Source organism: Haliotis cracherodii, unplaced genomic scaffold, assembly GCF_022045235.1.
Source record: "Haliotis cracherodii isolate W230 unplaced genomic scaffold, xgHalCrac1.p SCAF_22, whole genome shotgun sequence".
Classification (NCBI taxonomy): domain Eukaryota; kingdom Metazoa; phylum Mollusca; class Gastropoda; order Lepetellida; family Haliotidae; genus Haliotis; species Haliotis cracherodii.
This window is the reverse complement of record NW_027266278.1, coordinates 5,724,428-5,730,440: the sequence shown is the minus strand read 5'-3', so window position 1 is coordinate 5,730,440 and position 6,013 is coordinate 5,724,428.

Genomic DNA, 6,013 nt, shown 5'->3' with positions numbered 1-6,013 from the left:
TAACACCGCTTTTAACAGTTATATCACGGCGTGTCAGCTTAATGTGGGAAGAAAGCCCGAAGTGATGCAGGTCTCAGACGTTTACCACATCAGTGAAACCCACGAGCACGGGTATGGTGCTGACAAACCTAGAAACATAATCGGGGCGAACCGGGATTCGAACCCACAATCATAGGTTTCTGCCTTCCCCATTGGACGCAACTCTGCACAGCGAACAGTGGCGCCTTAGACGACCTGGCCACCCATGCCCCCCCCCCTTGCGCTAGAAAAAAATCATCTATTATGTGCAACCCCATCTACACAGCTATTCTTGTTTCTAAAAGTGTGCACTATACATAAGAACATCAGTACTTGCAGCACTGTCACTGCACAGCCATATTGTTTGCAGCTGCATTCATAATCCTCAATAAACTCTGACCAACCATGAGCTAAGGGACTTTATGGGTGAAAAATCACATTTTCACTTTTCATTATATTTCAAAACTACAGCATCTTCGCAACACAAAAATACAATTCAAAAGCCTCAATTCCTATCTATTACAGTGATTATCAATCTTCACTGAAGTAAGTTAACGTTGAACGTCTTTATGGCGTGCCCGCACTCTTGTATCCCAGCACCCATAAGGTCTCTTTACTCCTGGCGGTCACAATTCAAAGTTTTAACAAAAAACATTTAAACGGATCATGCTGATAAGGAATAAAATCATCCCAAGGCACAAATGACATGTACAAGACTGTAGTCACAACACAACACAACACCATCAAATACCCACTGCAAACATGCAGAAACATCAAAAACAAGACTTCGTTGCAATCGAGAAGTTTACCATGTGACAAACTGCAGGTTAGGTCTTGCGTACATGTGAGTGAATGTTGTTATACGCCATTGTCAGCGATATTCCCGCTATGTTACGGTACCCCTGACACAATCAGCCTAGTCTCCGACTCCCCAATCCATTTTAGTTGATCTTGTGACAAGCATTGGTGACTATGGCGCTGTTCTATACCGGAATCTTCACAGGAAGAAACCTGACTTGAATTTGGTGAGCGAGTGTGGTTTTACGCCGCTTTTAGCAATATTCCAGCAATATCACGTCGGGGGACACCGGAAATGGACTTCACACATTGTACCAATGTGGGAATCGAATCAGGGTGTTCAGTCTGACGAGTGTACTCTTTAACCACTAGGCTACCCGACTGCCCTGACTTGAATTAAACATAACCTACAATCATAAAATATGCCGTATTTACCCAATGGAATGATTGATATTAACTTATGCTGAAAAAAAGGTTGCTGATGTGGTCAAGTTTGACTTCAAGCTGGTTTCAAAATAAATAATAATAATGATAATAATAATGTGCACTCAAGCATCATTCTCAGCTCCCTGGGGAGTATACAACCCAAACTGCCTGGGAGGCGCTAGAAGGTTAACAATCACATTGCCATCTCATCCTACCGGGTACCCATTCATAGTTCATGCAAAATACAAATCGTTAGGGCTGGCAAAAAAAGATCAATAATCAGAATTATCATTGATGGGAAAAAATACTAAATATTATAGATATGAAAATTGTGTCATCGATAATACCTTACATAAACAATTGTGTAACTAATGTTATATTTGGGATAACACTTTCTTAGTAAAGTACAGATTCTAGTACTTTTTTGGGTTGAGTCCCGTGCGGTGCCTCACCCTGGCAGGCGTGGGTTCGAATCCCGCACGGGACTCAACCCAAAAAAGTACGAGAATCTGTACTTTACTAAGAAAGTGTTATCCCAAATATAACATTAGTTACATTTGACCACTTTCTAAATGGCATTGTGTATTCATAAACTATTGTGATGAAATAAAGTATAGATTTACCAAAACAGACTTGTTATTGTCAATCATGTTTATTGCTGAAGATGGAAAGTGACTGTTTTTGCTATATCTCAAATGTCCACAAAGTAATCCCTGCATAAATGTGCACCACTCACCAGTGGAGGGAAATATGTTGATTTCTTTTTGCGTATTTGCTCCAAGATACTTTTCGGATATTTATCGATAATTGATCAATATTTAGTTAATGATCGATCTCTATGATCTGTATCGATAGCCAGCCCTACAAAGTGTGGGTGGTATAATTACATGACAACCCTATATGCTCAATTCCAAAAGAAACGCATACACCACATAATGGATGTTGGCACAGGGTGACAGACACACTAAGATTGCCGACTCGGGTCTGTCTGGAAGTAGCCGACAATGGTAGGTGGCGTCGGCATGGCAGATGAGAATGGTCAATAAGCTTGTCTTGACATGACAGAGTTACACGTAGACGTCCGCTTCTTGGCAACCCTGCACACCTTATGTCTGTGTATTACGTGCATCAAGAGTGACTGAGTGAGTGAGTGAGTGAGTTTTACACCGCTTTTAGCATTATTCCAGCAATATCACGGTAGGGGACACCAGAAGTGGGCTTCACACATTGTACCCATGTCAGGAATCGAACCCGGGTCTTCGGCGTGAGGAGCGAACACTTTAACCACTAGGCTACTAGATTATAGTGTGGTATGGTAGGTCACTCGCCACCCACGTTGCTGTCTTACCACCTTAAATCAAACCCACTGCTACCCGTAAAAACGATCTCGTCATGCATACACTGAAGCTGACTGAAGCTGTATCTTTATTCAAAAGCTGTATCTTTATTCAAACATATAAAAGTCAGAAGGAAGCGTTCATAGTCAGAAAGAAATGCGAACATCAGTGACTTGTAGTGCATCCATGGAGTTGTGGATAATTGTTGTCATTTAATAATGTGGGTATTGGGGTCCTGCTCAATACCCACCCGACCTGAGTACCCGAGTACCAGAGTACCCGAGAATAGCTGCATACCCCTGTCATACAACCTACAAGAGTAGTACCGTATATCGCCGTCTATAAAGCAGCCCCACCTGTAAGGCGCCCCCTGTAAAAAAAACTTCTAAATCAATGCTAATTTAAATACCCGTCGGTAAAGCAAATTGGATGAAGCACATCACCAGCGCATAGAACATCCCAACATTTGCAACAATAACGTGTTTATCTTCAACAGAAAAAGAATACATCGTATCCCTTCAGCGAATTCAGGAAAATGAACATATGAGAATTCAGGGAAACGAACAGATGATAAATAAACTTAGTCAATACAAATTTGAAATTTGAGATGAAAGATCAATAGACATGATTTACCGATTAAATTGTATTTCCTGTTCTGATTGACATTGTTTTATATGCAGAATTAAAACTACCAAGTGTATTGTCTCGTAAACTTTGCCAGAAGCAGAAATCAGCTGTAAACATGTTTTGTCGTAATCTACCAGTGATTCGGTTAAAAATTACCCAATCATATAATTTTAATGAATTTTGATAAAAGGGTCAGAAGAATTGTGTCTGAAATTATCGTTTTATCAGGAATAATATATTGTGCAGTGCTGGGACTTGAACCCATGATTACAAGGTATCAATGAATAGCACCATCTTAAACCACTGGGCCACCCTTAACATGAAATAGGTCGAAATAATTTGTCTTGATCTTTCTACATTTTGTTCTTTTCTTTGATATATCAACTGTTTGTGCACACAGAATATGTCAATCATGAAAAGGGTTAATAAAAAGAACATACAAAAGTACATTCCATACACAGCTGGCAAAAAACAATACAGTCCAAGCATACACTGCAAGGACATTTCATAAACATGCAGATAATAATCTCTTAAAAACGAAAGTACTAATATCTCAATACAGTCAGGCAACAACAAAATAATTTCATGATTTTTCTTGGAGTCACATTATGCAATTACTGAGATCATCCAAACCTATTTTACAAAAAACACATTTTATAGATATGCCGATAATAAGGCTTAAAAACCAATATATCTAACTACACTCAGGCCACATCAAATTAATTACTTGCTTGCCTTTATATATTTTCTTTGGTTCATGTAATGTCTTTACTGATGTTTGAACCATGAGATCATCTCCAAAAGAAGCTATCCAAACATTTCTCACAAAAACTCATACCGGCATAAACTGCCTGAAAAAAAATCTGAAAAACAGTTGATTTAAATTGAGAGAATCGGCCAAAGCGTTCCAGCTTATAGCTGCCCTTGACCCTAACAACATTCACTAATATCAATGTTATAATTATAACACATCAAGCTGTAACACAAGCATGGGAAACAAATGCTTATAACAGAGAGACACTGAAGCTAATACAATGTATATAAGTATACATCTTGTAAATCATGATATGTTTATTATTTCTGGTTTTAAAAAAAGTTAGATCGTTGTAGAAACTCAGTGGAATAGACAAATACATAATCATAACACAGTCAAAATAAATGCATTACCGTATTCGACGTAATAAGCACCCCGCTCTAATAAGCGCCCACGGCGATGTTTGCTGATATATTGGCTAGTGAACAATCCAAATTAGCACCATTTCCGATTGATCAATGTACACAAGGCTTATTTATTCGCGTATAATACACACTCGTGTGTTATATGCACCCTTAATTATGGGCAATTAAATTCTGGGGAAATTTTTTGTCGTACATAAACATTTCAGGCTGTCACCATAAACCACGAAATTTATCTTTCAACTCTGTTTTTTTCACCAAAATAATATTCTAATAAGAGCCCCCTATTTCAAATTTTGAGAGCGCCCTGGGCGCTTATTACGTCGAATACGGTAATAGATTTTCATAACGATAACATAAAGTGGGAGGAATATTAATTTATATAATTTTTTCAAACAAACTGTGCAATGGATCTGTCATCTTCCCGAGACAAGCGTGTCCACTAGCCTATATCAAAGCCCAGTTTCTACCCTTGCCACATCAAGGCCACTTTTCTTAGCTCGACCCTTGCGCAACCTCGTGTCGATCACGAGTTGTGCCCCTTGTAACGAAACAGGATATCCAATCAGATCGCTGTTATCTCGTATAGCTTCACAAAGATGGCGACTACCATAGGCAACGACCAAGTCGATTAGACACTAAAACATTCACGATTTCATCCCCAACACAAAACATAGGCAATCATTGGGGGGGTTAAAAGATGAAAAAGACATATTTCAGCGGAAAATAATCACTTAAACGAAGGTGTACCAGTCGTGGATGCTGATATATGTGAAACGTTCTCTGATTGGACTATCGATATGTGAGATAGTCCAATCATATTTAGCACAGGAAAGTGGGCTTGATGTGGCAAGGGTGGAAACAAGACTTTGATAAAAAGGCCAGCAGACGCGCTTGCCTCGGGAAGATGTACACCAGTGTACACAACTCCTCCCTGTATGTGCAGCAGGGTTTGTTTATTAGGCAGCCAGGATGAAAATCTAAACAATTCATTATGGCTTAAAAATGATGGTTTGCTTCAACAGTTCAAGTCAATAAAAACCTTGAGAGAAATTTCCCACATGTGGTGCCAACTCGTGATGCTTTCCTGAAGACTACAGGCATCCTTAGAGATCTAAACATAAACTCAAAATGCTAATAATGTGTTTTAACAACAAAAATAAAAACATTCCTGTATCATCTCATATCATCCTTTTTTTGAGATATTTACCACTTTGGGGAACCAAGGTACATGGTATGGTGTAAAAGACTCTGGGTCATAATCAGGGCAAATCTGAGATTCAAACCCATGATCAGTTTATCCTGACACAGCTAAGGGATGTAACTCTGCACCTGAAACCACAGGTTTTCTCCCACACTTATACTCTATATGTAGGTACATGTGTACTTCTATTATATACAACATACAATTGTGAGTAAGTCAGTCAAATGGGTTTAACGCAGCTTCGGTCAGTATTCCAGTTGTATCACGGCGTGTCAGCTTAATGTGGGAGGAAAGCCTGAAGTGATGCAGGTCTCAGACGTTTACCACTTTGGCGAAACCCACGAGCACAGTACAATATACAAAGTTATACATGAACAAAATATGAATTAAAACATCACAGAGTCTAACAGGGACTGATCAGTGATAA